A 16294-nucleotide genomic window follows, 5' to 3' on the forward strand; every position below is an offset into this window, starting at 1 on the left:
TATTGTCAGGACTGTTGTATCTATCATTCTCACTATTGTAGCTTGATGTTGTTGCTCTCCGCTTTGACTAGATGCAGTTCAAATGCAACACGTATGTGTTTCTGCAGTGTGGTCTTTTTGCCCTTGTTGGCTAGATTGGCCCATTGAGGTTCTAGGGTCTCTATTTCTCTCGGTCCGGGCATGGGCTTTTGGTAGCTCTTTCGTCAACGAGAATCTATGTTCATGTAGAGCCATTACTACGCTAGGGTCGAATTTGGAGGACCTGTCACGACACGCGTTTTCTCTCCAACCTACTTGGGGGAGGTAAACACCATGCGTAGTTTGGAGGACCGTTCAGCCAAATCTTGAACTACTTGCTCTAAGTTTCAGCCCAACGATGGATCTGTGATGCGCCTTTAGCTCTATGTAGCCTGTGGAGTCAATTTCGGGGTTCAGAGTTTTTCTAATTTGTTGCCTTGTTCGTTTTTTGGGTCCAATCAGGCTTTACCACTCAATGGTTTGCGTCTAAGTCCTTGGGTCTCGCAACTGCCTGCTTCTTGCTGCTAAGTGGCTGCGCCCTACGATTTTGCATATTCTGTGTGCCAGAATCAAGTTTTGAGCGTCCTAAGGGCTTTCGATAGTTTGCGTTGCTGAGTTCTAACCGAGTCAGGTCAATTTTTTAAGAATTTGATCAAAATTTTTTACTCGGCCCAGTTGGTCTGAATTGCAGGGTCCGAGTGCCCTATTCGGCATGTCTCAGGGCCGAGTAGAAGGGGCCGTATGTAACTGTCTGAATGCTAAATTTGGCCAGTCCGAACCCGGATGTCCGAGGGCCGAGTGGGCTAAGGCTGAGTTAGGAGGCCAAGTGGGCCGATGCCAAATTCTAAGGTAGTCCGAGTGCTCGATTTGGACGGGTCGAGCATGGGCGTCCGAGTGGTAGTGGCCGAATGGTTTGAGGACCAAGTGGCCGACGGTCGAGTCAAGTGGTCAGGAAGGCCGAGTGGGCCAAGGGCCGAAATGGCCGAGCGGTCTGAGGGCCAAGTCTGGGACTCGGCCTAGAATTGCCATCGCTTGGATATGCCGAGCACGGCACGTTTTTTCGTCGAACCTCACGAAATCTGCCGCACCGAGTGTTGGAGTCCTTCCCCCTAGTCAAGCAGCTCTAGATCCATCTTACTCATGTAGGGGAAGGTGCAAAATTACCTGGGCTGGGCAAATATCTCTCTGATGCCAAGATCAAAGCGGATCCACTCACCAAGCTTTCCTCTTCTCTCCTCCTCTCCTAAAACCCTGTAGTGCACAATGTGGTCTTTCTTGCCACTTTTGGCCCTTATACCCCTTCCCGGGTATGGTATTGATGCCCCCATCACTCACTTGGCGACCTTAGGCATCACAAGCGACCTTCTTACCATTTTTTGCACGATTTTTGCCATGTTTTTGCCCTGTTTTGCAACAATAAACCCTAATGCTTATTTTCTTTGTTTTTCTTTGTTTTCTCCTACTCTCATGCATCCAAATCACAATGTAAATACCTACACTACTCCATCTCACAACGTAAATCTCAAAAAAGCAAAAACCTACTTGCCAAGGAGATCGAATACCATCTTCAACCCCCTCGCTTCCTACCTATCTCAAGCACCGGTTCGGGGAAAACCCTACTTCAATGCTCCATTCAAAGCGCCAAGCACTCAAGGCTTGAATCCGTTGGTCCCGGCAACGAAACCAAAATGTGGGAGCCCTCGCTCAACCGCCAAGACCCTCGGACCTCTTATTGTTTCAAGCATTCCAAGCCGAGCACTAATGCCTACCTCTCACATAGTTGATGCGCCATCCATATCAACGGGTGTAGTGAGCTTACCTCCATGCCATTCAAGTTACCTCCTCTCCCGCGCACTTTGGTAGCCCCACGATCCAAGTGCAAGCTTCAAGCAAGCTCCATCCTCAAGCTCCACGCTCCAAGCTCCATCACCGCGAGTAAGAGAAGAGAAGAGAAGAGAAGAGAAGAAGAGAGGAGAAGATTGAGAGCTTCTCCACCCCATGGTCCCTCGCCTTCACACACTCACTCCCTCACACTCTCACACTCCCTCTCTCAAGCACAAGCTCAAGCAAGCAAGAACAAGAAGAAGAAGAAGAAGAGGAGGAGAGCTACTTTTTGCCACACACAAAAATGAGCTTCTCATTCACTTTTCAACTTTATATACAAAACCCTAAATCCCTTTTGGGCGGTCATCCCCTTTTCCCTTTTTTACATGGCCGGCCGTAGCCTAGGCCCTTTTTCCCATCGTCATTCTATCTTCCTAGCTTTCTTTCCACTGCCCATCTATATTTACAAATTGCACGTGTGAGAGCCGGGCGCTCCTTGAATTTAACCGCGATGCGCTTGTGCTCTTTTGCACAAGTTTTGTCTTGCGCTTTTCCTTGAAAGCCTATGCCTTCCATTTCTCTTGCCTTGGCCTTTGTCTTTGTCTTTTATTTTAGATTTTCAGATTTTCCACCGCCTGGCACTCGTTTACAAGATTTTAGGGTGTGCCTTTGTATTTTAAAATGCACATTTCCCCTTTTGCAATTGCCTTGGACTTTTAAGGTTGCCCTTGTGCTTTTGGCCTTTTCTCCTCTTCTTTCTTCAGTCGAGCTATCTTTTTTCTGCCTTTGACCTGTGTTTTTTTTATTTCCTTTTTCTTTCTTCATGTTGGGGTTAACAAACATGTCTAAAGATGATTGGTTAGAGCTTCATGCATTGGAAAAATCCACTATTAGGCTGCACTTGGTAGAATCAGTGTATTTTATAGTTGTAAAGGAGACTACTACACACAACCTATGGAAGAAACTATGTGACACTTATGAGAAAGAAATTGCCTCTAACAAGGTCTATCTCATTTAAAAGTTATTTGAGTTATTGATAAAGGAGGGCTCCACTACTACCTCTCACCTTAATGAATTCAACATCATGTTTAATCAGATGCAAGCTCAAAAGTTGTTGTTTAAAGATGAGGTTAAGGCAATTTTTTTAATTGTACATCTTGCCTACACCATGGGACACTTTTATAATAGTAATCAATAATTTAGCTCTAGATGGTGAATTGAAGTTTAATGATGTTATGGCTAGTTTATTAGTTGAGGAGATATGCTAGGAATCCATCGACAAAGGTAGAAATGGTTTGGGCATTGACAATTTAGGAATAAATATGTAGAAAACTATATAAAGATAAGGACCAAGAACATGGATGGTTACTTAGCAAATCTAGGTCTAGGAAAGACATCAAATGCTTCAATCATTGTAAAATAAGTCATATTAAGAAATACTATTACAAGTGGAAGTGAGAGAAAAAGGATAAGGATGCTAACATGAAAAAATGTTAAAAAAAGGTAAAGATTGAAAAAATCAATGTAGTTACTATGTTTAATGAGATGATGAGGTGTTGTTCACTTTTACTCCTACACATATACTAATTGTAGTGAATAGACAACTAGCTCAAGATTGGATTCTTGATTCTAATGCATCTTTTTATGTGACTCCTTATAAGGAGTGGTTTTATTCATATGGTAATAGTAGCTATGGATCAATCCATCTTGCTAATGACTATGTATGTGATATAGTTTGTGTAGGTGATGTGCAATTTTCTTTTTAGAATGGATCTACCTTTACTCTTCAGAATGTATTTCATATACCTAAGCTTACTATGACCTTGATATCTACTAGTCAATTGAATGACTTAGGATACTCTACTACTTTTGGGAGTCAGTCATCAAGAGTCCATAAGGAATCATTTGTTGTTGATAAAGGATCCAAATGTGCTACTTTGTATTTCCTTCATGTATCTTTTGTCAAAATTCATGTAATTGCAATGTATCTTTATGGCATTGGTGATTGGGATATATATCTAGAAAAGAAATGGAAATGCTATCTCATTTGGATTACTTACCTTCTATTGATTTTTCTAAACTCTCTACTTGTGAGAATTGTGCATATAGAAAGCATATCCATGAGGAAACAAAATACTTGGATTGTGGAGCCACTTGTGAGCCCATCAAGCAACAAGAATTACAAGCAATAGGTAGGTAATTGAGCTCTCTACAACTCAAATCTAGTCATGTATTTGTCTTCTTTAAGGATTGATGAGTGCTTGATTGAATAGAGAAGGAGTGCTTGTAGCTAGGTGGGAAATAGCATAGCCAAGATGGTTTAGGCTCTTAAATCAATATAGGAGTTCTATCAAGTCCCATCCTTGAGTAAAAAACTAAATGTTTTGATTCCATTGTTGTGGCAAGAGAAATAAATTATTGAGATGCACTCCTTGAGTGAGATCAATTCATTGGATTATTTGTTTGATTGTCATTTTCATTTTTCCTAGTGTTTGAATTAGATTAGAATAGGTTCTCATTTAAAGAGAAAATATGCCATATTAAAATTTGAAAAACATTAAAAAATAAAAACCAATGTAACTCTCACAATCTCTGGATAACTCATTGTAGCAACTACAAGGCTCCACCACACAAGGTTTTGTCACGCAAGTTTATGTCACACAAGACTCCACACATGGAGCACGTGTCATCATAGACATAGGTCTCACTCACAATGAAGTAAAGGAACTAGAAGTTTTATTTTCTCACTTTTTGAACAATTAAGAAATTTTGGTGATGTGAATAAGGGGGCATGGTTGCATGTGCAAGGAAGAACTAAAAAAAGAGCATTATTACTTTTTGCTTTTGTATTCCATGCTTTTGGTTTTGGTTTTGGGAGTACAAGAAGGGTAGCATATTGCTTGACCTGATATAAAGAAGAGAGGAGAAGCAAGAGGAAAAAGATAAAGAGCTAGTAGATCAAGACTTTGCAACCATTACCATCATGTTGTCACCTTCACCATCACCACCCAAGTATGATTATCTATTTTTTGATTGCATGACATTCTATCATGAAAGAACAGGCTTGGAGTGTCACCACTTTCTCTTCCTCTTTGTCATCCCTTTTTCTTCTTCTCCATCATCCCTCTCTTCCCTTTGTTATTACATTCATGCATAGGCCAAAGGCCTTATGCTCCTCTCCCTCACCTTGCCAAGATGAGAGCTTATATTTCTTTCATTTACCTTGATCATTGTTGAAAACTTGTGCAACAGTGTGCTTGTTACATAGAGTTTTGTTTATAACACTTTGCTTGGGCAATTGTTTTTTGTTTTGTGGAAACACTTAAGTTATGGGGTGCTTGTCACATAGCATTTTGTTTATAGCACTTTTCTTGAATTATGGTGCTTATTATATAGAATTTTGTTTATAACACTTTGATTGGGTTATGGTGCTTTGTTTTGTGGTAGTTCTTTAGTTACAGTACTTGCAAATAGCACTATTAGTCAATAGCATAGTTCATGCCTCCCACTCTAGCACACTCCTTCCATAAATGGATCAAGCACACTCCCTTTGTCGCAATCGATCACATGATTATTTACTTCCAATCAAGTACATTGATAATCATGCAACTAAGCACATGTGATGATCCATCATCAAGTAAACAAGACCATCAGATTGAACACGTATCGATTATTATCATCATATTTACCAGTATAGCACACAACTATTTGTATCTAACAAGCATATATTAACCATAAGGTTACTCAAGCACATAAGATTTAATGATTGAAGCATAGGCTTAGTAACACGTGCAAAACATCATCACATATGTCTTCATTGACAACCAGCCTCAGCACATGAGTGCCACTAGTAGAGTGCAGGAAGTGAGCACTAATAGAATATATGCCAACACTCTTTGATCTACTATGAGCACATATCTTCAAAAAGGAGAGAAATTTTCTATTTTGTAATAGTATGTTTAATATGAAACCTTATGTGTACATTTCCTATTATTTATAGTATGAAAAAGGAGTACCAATTAGTAGAACCATGAGGTTCATTTCACGAGCAAAGAGAATACCACACGAAAGACCAAGGTGCATGCCTAGTCAACAAATGCACATTTTTGTGTGCTATTCAGGCAACCAATAGCACTCATGTTGTAACGTATCCGCTCGTCCACTTGTGGGACACGTCTTAGCAGCCCATCGGGAAGAGATTCTAGAAAGCCCCGCCTGGAACTCACAAGGAAGTCACAAGGTTTGCGATCTAGGTCTTCCCGAGTCTGCCCCGAGCGAAAGCATCCGGCCATTCCCACTTAGGACCAACCTGAAGTCAGTGTTTCTTTCCTATCAGCAAAGTCTCTAGGAAGTAACTAGCGTCGAGCTCTAGATGAACCACTTTGCATAGGAACAATAGAGTCGAAGCGGCTTTATGTTGCACTTGGTTCATGGAGAATGGGAAACGAGAGGGATGCGAAGCTTGACCTCTCTGCCCATAAGGCATAGTCCCATTCCGTTCCCCTAAAACAGCATAAATCAAGATTCTCACTCTATTGACTCTAGGGTCTTCACAGTATCGTTTTCACGTCTTTTGAGAAAAGTTCCCAGCTAGCCGGGATCACCCTTCCGTAGGACGGACCCAATCATGTCCATCGCACTTTCCTCGCTTAGTTATCTAATTACCTACCACATTATGTTTGACATGCAAAAGCAGCTTTCTTAATCAATCAATTTTAACACAGGTTCCTTCACGTAACTTAGGCACTGACACAAAAACAATGTCAAGCAAGTTCCTTTTTCAAATATCTGATATTTATTTATCATAGTTCTGGAATACATCAAGTATCATGCCCGAAGGCTATCCCAGCAATCAACAGGATTGCTTCTCCAAGTTCCACCCTCGTAGACTAGTACACGGACCTCGAGATCCCATCTCGAGTCACGTCGGCCTCCTGTGTGGGATCCGAAGGCAAGGAATTTACAGCCAGAGCCTCCCCTGGCACCCAAGCATCCTCCCGCTCCAAGCAACACCCACGGAGAGACCTCTCGCGATGACGGGTTTGGTCCACATACCCGGCGTGGCTAACAACCCCCTTGGATAGGGCCAGGCAGATAGTCGAAGGTAACTGAACCTGCCTCTCCCTCCAGGCTTTTAACTTGAAGCATTAATTGTTTTGCCTTGAATTAGTTTCTTGAGCAAAGAAGTTCAAACAATATACCTAAGTGTACAATCACGATCATTTCAGAGGTCGTTTGTACAACCAACTGCTAAGGTGTGATTCCTTCTTCTCCTGAATGCTCCCAGCATTCGATCCTGGATCGTTCGCGAGTTGCCGAGATTCCAAGGGCTTGGCAAGCTAGGTTGCTTGTTTTTCCTTTATCTTCGGGTTAGGGTTTGTACCCTGCCGACCCTAATTATCCTTACCTTAGGTCTCCTTGTAAAATAGACCATGGACAACCCCGTTGTCCTCGGTTGGTCAACTTGCTGGTTATCTCCTAGATCCCTTGTAGTACCTATGTACATTTATCTTTGATCTTAATTGATCAAGATTGTCTATCCCCTTGACCATGGTTGGTCAAGATGGTACTGTTTAGAATAGCTCCTACTCCGTCTTAAGTATAATCTTCTTAAGCCCTCTTAATAATACTCACAGGTGCTTAAGCTTTTACCTATCCTTCTTGAAGTAACCAAGGACTTTGACATGGAATTCATGGATCTCAGTCCCATTTGGTAGATTACAAACAACGTTGAATTTTCCCAACAACTTTAATGCATGCGACGTAATGCCATACCTTCATTTCAAAGCTTACAATTTTGATATAATCCATACGATATTTTATGCCACACATGAGAAGGTACTTTCTGTGCATGCAATCTTAACATTATCCTTTAGGTAATTATTTACACGATCTTTAACCTTCTTGAATGATCTAACTTTATGTGATCATGTTATGAGTCTAACTGCACTTTAATCTTTTCTACAGTTTATTAGATGTACCTTAGAATCCATCTTGCGATATGGAGATGCACTTTGTTTCTTTCAATGTCCTCTTAAATGCATTTTAAGCAAGAATTTGTGCAAGGAACAATGCACTTTATGCAAGAATTCTTACAAGACGTTTTTGTTAAATTATGATGCAATTATCTAATCAATTTCACCTAATGTGATGCCATCTTACAACGGAAATTATCTTGCTCGTTACATACATCACAACTAAGTTCATACCTAGGAAATTATCAAACACGCAATTTATTGTGATGCATGTGAATATGATTTCCACTACGATAATTATAATTGTTACCGTGTTCCCACAGCACGGAGGAGCGGAAAATGGAAAAAAATGGAAATAGCAAAAAAGGCGCAGGATAAAAGCAGAAAAAGGTGCCTTGACCGGGAGCCAATCTCCCTGAAAAATTCAAATGTTCGGGCACGACCCTCAGAAAGCTTCGGTGTCGGCCCGAGGCAACAAAAGAATTAAAATGCGGAAGCGCCCCCGAATCTTTGTAAAAGAGTGCCAGGCTCGCTCATGTGCAAAGTGTACACATTAGTTGGGGATAGGATAAATTAGAATGGTGGGAAATGGGAAAAAGGGCCTAGGCTACGGTCGGCCATGTAAAAGAGGGAAAAGGGGATAACCGCCCAAAAAATATTTAGGGCTTTGTATATAAAGTTGAAAAGTGAATGAGAAGCTCATTCTTTGGTGTGTGGCAAAAAGAGTCTTCTTCTTCCTCTCTTCTTCTCTCCTTCTTGCTTGTGTGTGCTCTTGAGAGAGGGAGTGTGAGAGTGTGAGGGAATAAGTGTGTGTGAGAGTGAGAGATCAAGAGGGTGAAGCTCTTCACCATCTCCTCTTCTCTTCTTCTCTTCTCTTCTCTTCACTGCTCTTGCGCGCGTGGCTATGGAGGATGGAGCTTGGAGATGGAGGAGGCTTGAGGATGCTTGAGCTAGCATCAAGAATCGTGGAGCTACCGGAGTGCAAGGGAGAGTAGGGTACTCGATCAAGCATCAAGGTAAGCTCACTACACTCGTAGGATCGACGGCGCATCGGCTAGGTGAGAGATAGCCATTAGAGCTCGCTTGAAACGCTTGAAACAATAAGCGGTCCGTGGGTCTTGGCGGTTGAGTGAAAGCTCCCACATTTTTGTTCCGTTGCCGGGACCAATGGATTCAAGCTTGAGCACTTGCGCGCCCCATATCGAGCATCGAAGTAGGGTACTCATCCCTGAAACGGAGCTTGAGATAGGTAGGAAGATGGGTATTTTTAATCTTCAAAATAAGTAAGTATTTTGGGATATTTTGGTTGTTTGATGATTGGAAAGCATGGAGGATCTATTTCAGTTTTTTGCCTTTGATCTTCATTGCATTTAGCGTAGGTTAGAGTTAGGAAATCGAACTGGAAAAGGGTAGGGTTTACTGTTTCAAAACAGGGCAAAACAGGGAAAATTTGTGCAAAATGCTCGCTAATGAGGCCTAAGATCGATAAGAGAGTGATTGGGGGTGTCAACGCCACATTTGGGAAGGCATATAAGAGCCAAGAGGCCAAAAGAGAGCTCATTTGTGCCATTTCAGTGAGAGAGAGAGAGAGAGAGATCTAGAGAGCCCCAGCCCGTGTGATTCGATCGCATCACCGACCCACTTACTGACCCGTTCAGGTACACAAACCTCTCCCTCTACTTCCCTAGATAGGATCTGGAAGTGCATGACCATGGCGCCGGCCTACATTGGGAGAAACGATCGAAATCGCACTCACGCGGGTTACGTGCGCCACATTTGGCTTGTCCGAGTGGCCTCTCCTGGGCCGAGTCCCAGAATTGGCCCTCGGCCCTTGTCACTCAGCCCACTTGGCCATAAACCCTAGTCGGCCGTCCGAGGCAACTGCTCGAGTCAACCCACTCGGTCGTCCGAGTCAAAGCTCTTTGCCACATGGCACATCCGACCAAGCGACCCGTCCGAGTCTCAAATTCAAAAATTCGGCCACACCCGAGATTCGGCCCTCGGCCAAGTGCCGTTCAGCCCGTCCGAATTACCCTGTCCGACCCTACCATTTGGCCCGTCCGAATAAAAATCGTCCTAGTCAAATCCAAAAATTCGGCCCTCGACCCCGTGCCTCGGCCCGTCCGAGTGACCTACTCGGACCCTGCAATTCGAACCAGTTGGTCCGAGTGCAACCTTTTGCCAAATTTGTCAGAAATTTGATCCAACCCGGCAAATACGCATTAGCGCAACTGGTCAAAACCCTTTGGGCGCTCAGAACTTGATTCTGGCACACGTGATAAGAGAAATTGTAGTACACAGCTGCTTAGCGGTTGGCAATAGACAGTTGAGGGACCCAAGGACCTAGACGCGAGCCCTTGAACCGTAAATCCTGATCGACCAGAAGCGAACAAGGAAACATACAAGGAAACCCTAAACCCTGAATAAACGGCTGGAAAATGGACCTACAAGCCTATCAGGCCCAAAACGAGCGAGAGTGAGTAAGACGCCGAGGAATTGCTTGCGGCACTCACATTGAATTTCCACACTTGAAGTACACTTAAGAAAGCTGAAAGCTTGATTGGGCACAAGTGCACGAGAAACAACACGCTCACCGAGTGACCATAAATTGAGATTTGTATTCAATAATCAAAGGAACTCACTCAGATAAATTGCTTAAGGAACCCACTAGTAGGAGAAGATCCCAAGACTTAGATAGGTGCCTGGGTGCCCTACTAGTAGGACCTAGAGAAGACACGAAGACACGGAAAGCAACAAGATAGAGGATTGGACGCTGCCGACGGAGCTACTTGGATTTATTGACAACCTCGTGGAGATAGAAGCAGAAACAATGTTGGGATCAAGAGATAAACGAGGAGAGGACCAATTAGACTTAGGAGAATTTCCAACCTCAGTCCAGGAACTGGTCCATAACTACGACCTACTCACTAGGACCGTGATCCAGGGCAGACCTGTAGAGGAAGTGGTAGCAAACCTGGAAGAAGAGAGAAGAGCAATCAAGAGAGCGCTAGAAGGCATACTTGCCTACAACCATGAGCAAAGGGCTAGAAGGGTACAGCAAGACGTAGATATGTACAAGGCTAGACGAGTGCTAGACCTAGCTGGAGCGGCCAAATCTAGATCGAATGTAGAGAGGGAACGGGCAGCAGGGGCTGACATGACATTGAGCGAACTGGTAGCAAAGCGACTCTTGGACAACACGTCCGTTGAACAGAGCGCTACTGCCCTGGCCATCGCGCTACTATCGAGATTGGGAGTCACGCAAGGGGCTAAAGGGCAGGCTAGAATCCCCATCGTAGCAAAACAACTAGCTAGATACAAACCTAGCAGTGACTCATACAGCTTCATGGAGCAGTTCCAGCAAGTATGTGAGGCAAACGGTCTGACTGACCCTGCGCAGCAAGCTCAAGCTTTCAGCCTATGCTTAGGCGATAAGGGGAGGACCTGGTATTCTAGTCTAGATGACGCAGAACGTACGAACTTTGTTCGCCTTAAGGGCCTCTTCATCAAGAGGTTTTCGGAGACTGGGTATTCGGATAACCTCATCGTTAGGTTGATGAATATCGGTCAAAGGGAGAAGGAAGACGTTAGGGATTACGTCACTCAGGTGCGTAGTCTCTATAAGAGAATCCCTGCCAATGAGCGACCTACCGAGAGGGCAGTGTCTACATTGTTCATGAATGGGATTCAGAGTGAGGAGCTCTACAAGGCTTTGGCCAGTAACTCCACCTTACAACGAGACATGCTAGCTAGAGTTTTCGAAGAGGCAATACGCATAGATGATCAACTCAGGGAACGCAGCATGAGGACTACCAACCGAGAAAGTGCAAGCCAAAGGGACCCTGAGAGATCAACTACTTCGGGGGAAAAAGCAATTGCTAGTGTGCAGGATAAGGGAAAGAGTGTGGACCACAACTAGGGGATGGCAGAAATGAGAATGGAGATTGCACGGTTGCAAGAGCTGGTAAGGAAGCCTGTGAGATCACATGTGCAATGTATATACTGCGGTGGCAATTACCTCCCAGTGGAGTGCCAAGATCCGAGATCTCAGCCGTGCTCAAATTGCAGTAGATTCGGGCATGATGCAGTGCATTGCAGAATGCCGAGGAGATTCCCATACGCGCAGCAGTACAACCCTCCATAGTTAGGTAATAGGCCACCCAATTTCTGTGGGAGGGGAGCCCAGTTAGCTCTCCCAGCACCGACTGACTCAAGACCTGCCGTACCTAGGCTGGAGATGAACCCAACTGGTATACCCAGACCACCAGGGCTTTTGTAACCCACCCATCTAGTGATGCTCCTATTCACTTTGTGGAGGAGTCTAATGAGGAAGAAACATATGTCAACCCGTACATATCCTATGACGAGGAGGGAAACCCAGTCCTGATGGACTATCGGCCGGTGCCGGTGATGGCTTTAGGAAGAGAAAAAGGCAGAGGTTTTGGAGGGCCAAGCCAAGATCCATTCACATGCTGGACTTGCAACCACCCAGGCCACATTTCATCACACTGCCCAGAATGGGAACAAGCTAACAAAGACAAAGCGGATCTCCGATGCACAAAGTGTGGAATCACACATCTGTTTCTTGACTATCCTAGGCGGAAACCATCAACCAGCTCTGCCAACATGCGATTGGTGCCTTTGGGGCTCTTTGGAGTGGAAACCTTTGGTAGTGAGGATACGCCCACCCCACTACATGTTATGACGCGAGCTCAAACAAAACAGGCAAGCATCTCCTTGCCAGGGCCAAGTAACCTTGACGCAACCTCAATAGGAAAGAAAAGTCAGAGGAGACGGAAAAAGAGAACCGATGCAAAGATGACTCTTAAAATCGAGGAAGTGACTACATTAGTAACGGGAAAGAAGGTCACAGATGCAAAATCGGAGACCTCAGCTCCTAAGACAGTCGAGCGAGGGAGTGCTAAGGTAGGGGAATATCCCCATCCCAAACGGCAACTCGAGGCTATAGCTAAGGTCAAGGAGTGGGTCAGGGACGCCCAAAAGCACCTCAAGGATGCTAAACCCATATTAGAAGATCCTATTGATGATTTCTCCAGCGTGAGCACACCGGCCTCACCTTCAAGACCACAAGCTGCGAGCATACTTGCACCACTAGGGGCAACTTAGCAACAAGGCCAGGGGGAAACTTGCCAGGGCAGACAGAACTCATGGCCTAGAAATGCTAGCGTCAGGGGAAGACAAGAGCCCAGTAGCCTCCTCACAACCTTGTTGTCTACTCTAGTAACTCTAAGCTTGGAAGATCTGCTTAGGCAAAATCATTCCTTGTGGCAGGAGTTAAAAGACTTGATGGAGGGACACACAGGACTTGCGGGTGCTAATTGGCAAGATCATGATGCAGTTACACAGATCCCAAGTCTCACTCTACACTCAAATCCTAAGTCTTTGCACATCAATGCTTTTTGGAAAGGCACTGAAATGCATGCAGTTTTACCCATCCTAGCCTTAGGAGATATGATGCGAAAAGAAATTGTAGACACAGGCGCAGGTGTTAGTGTACTAAGCCATGCAGTCCTAGAGGCATGGGAAAACCCGCCTGTGGAGACTGCCAGGTTTAACGTCACATTAGCAAACAGGATGAAGGTAAGACCATTCGAGGTCTTAAAGAATTGGCCAGTAAAGATTGCCGGTGTGTAGTTTTCTGTAAACTTCATTGTCATGAAGGGAGTGGATTACGACATACTATTAGGCCGACCTTGGATGAGGAATGCGTGTGTCATTGAGGACTCGGGCGATGGTTTGATTTTCCTAGGGAACAGAACTAGTGCAGTGAGGGTAGAGATGGACACTTGGAAGACGACCCCTGTTGACCTAGATGCCATCTCAGCTATGCTGAAAGGCAATACTCAAACGGCCAAACCCTATGGATCACTCACTAAATATATTCCTTGCCCTAAGGATGAGAGGGATTGGATGCACATTTTGGAAACCATTGACCTACCATTCTTGGATGAGGAAGAACTATATCGGCAAGCTACTAAAGCCACAACCATGCCAATTGAGGAGCCAATTGTGCCACTCTGCATGATGGCAAGAAGCTCACTCAACCCAGGCAAACCAGCCTTGTTCCATATCCCAAGCAACAAACTAGAGCTTCAGGAAATCGTAGAGTATCTGACCAATAAACTAAAAGGCAACTTGGCTGCTAACTTAAAACCTCTACGTGATCTATTAGCTAAGCCAGAATGGAAATGGACCAAGGTCCACGATCTGAATTTGTTATATAACTGGGCTTTAGTTATACTGATGACACGGAGACTAGAGAGGAAAGCTTAGGTGATGATGAGCAATCAAAAGGACAGGACTCTGATGATGAGGAGTATGAGGACTGTCGCTCTACGGGAGAGGAGAGTGAAGAAGAGATAGATACAATAGAGTACGACACGGAAGGAAAAGCGATACAAATCAGGGCAAACTCGAGGCCTAGGAGAGGAAGGACCAGTTAGAACGAAAAATGAGTCATGCGAATGGAGTGTGACATATCCTAGCTAGAACGCATACGAGCCATGGATTATGAGCAAGCCGGAGTGGCACGACCATGGGTAATCCCAGTGCTCAAGACGGATGCACTTACTAAACTACAACCCCCTGGGGAAACACCTTCCTCAAGTGAGGGGTGCGAGTTTAACTCAGGGTCGGAAGTCAGCACTGAGAGTGATCCCGAGATACCACAACCTTCCAAAGTCAAACACACCAAGGGAGACTTGACAGTCCACTTAGGGCGCAGGAGGCTAAAGGAGGAGGCCAGGAAGCAAGCAAAGGACTCTGAAGCAGAAAGGCAAAAGAAACCGCAGGATCTACCCAAACGGTTTACAAAATTTAAAAAGGGTGATAGAGTGGTGATTTTGCTAGGTGTGAAAAGACAAGGCCAAACTAGTGAACCAATCGAGGGACCCGCCAAAGTCAAGGAAGTTAACTTGGCTGGGGAAGGTGAAAAGCCAAGACCTGTATTCATTGTTGCTGATGACTTGACGGAGGATGAGGAGACCCAACTTATTGCACTCTTGCAAGAGTACATTGACGTATTTACCTGGACATTGGATGAACTTAAGGGAGTCGACCCTAGGGTTGTGACTCATAATATCCCAATGGTCACTAATGCAGTGCCAACGAAACAATGACCTTACCCCATGAATCCCAAACACGCCCATGCAGTAAAAGAGGAGATTGATAAACTCATGAGGGTAGGATTCATATATGAGATCGAGCACTCGGACTGGGTATCACCTATCGTGATTGTCATGAAAAAAAATGGAAAAATCTGAGTGTGCGTGAACTACAAGAAAGTGAATGCCGCTACAAAGAGGGATAACTATCCTTTACCTTACATCGAGCACATGCTTGAGAGGGTAGCAAGTAAAGAAGCCTACAGTTTTCTAGATGGTTTCTCGGGCTATAATCAAGTGCAAGTGCACCCCGACGACAGGCACAAGACTGCCTTTTCCATGGAATGGGGTGTATTTGCCTACATTGTCATGCCTTTTGGGCTAATGAACGCACCTGCAACTTTTCAATGCCTAATGTGCACTATCTTTAAGGACATGCTTAGGCGCAAACTGGAAGTGTTCGTAGACAACTTGTGCTTATACTCTAGTTGGGCCGAACACTTAGAAAAATTGAGAGCTGTTTTTGAAAGGTGTAGGTTGTACCACCTCTCGTTGAACCCCTTAAAGTGCCAGTTCTAGGTGAAACACGGATGCATTTTAGGGCACGTAGTGTCAAGGAACGGCATTGCCACTAACTTTTCTAAATTCAGAGCCATTGTTGACTTATCGCCACCCGATAACTACAAGGGAGTTCAGTGCTTCTTAGGACACAATGGATATTATCAACGCTTTGTACTAAATTATGCACTAATTGCTAGACCATTGTACAAGCTGTTGATAGTGTTCGAGTGGACTGAGGAATGCCAGCGCGCATATGAGGAGTTGAAAAAGGCTCTTATGACTGCACCAATCTTACGAGCCCCAGACTGGAACATAACGTTTCATGTACACATAGACGCCTCTAAGTTCGCTATTGGAGCCGTGCTATGCCAGTCTGGTGAACATAACTTAGATTACCCGGTCAGTTTTACTAGCAGGCAGCTCATAGAGACCGAGATGAACTATTCCACGACAGAAAGGGAGGGGTTGGCCATGGTATTTGCGGTAAGGAAATTCCATGTGTTGCCTGACACTAAAGGAGCCGGTAATGTGTCACTATTGGGTCGTACTTTCAAGAAGCAAACGAACTGTAATGTCGATTACAACCTAAACCGCATTCATCTTGCTATAGGCAATGTGCATATAGTGACGACTTTCAGCAAGGGCTGTCCTGATTCCTCCACCATTATGAAGCCACTGGTAGAAACCCCTACAGCCATGCTCTAGCCCAAGTCTAAATAGAAGAAAACTACGGCCTCATGCCAGGCTCTCGACCCTAGGCCCAAACCCACCAAGAGTGCTCACAAGGCCAAG

The sequence above is a fragment of the Lygodium microphyllum genome, chromosome 8 (genome assembly GCF_053477565.2).
Source record: "Lygodium microphyllum isolate KBCC chromosome 8, Lygodium_microphyllum_v1.1.10, whole genome shotgun sequence".
Classification (NCBI taxonomy): domain Eukaryota; kingdom Viridiplantae; phylum Streptophyta; class Polypodiopsida; order Schizaeales; family Lygodiaceae; genus Lygodium; species Lygodium microphyllum.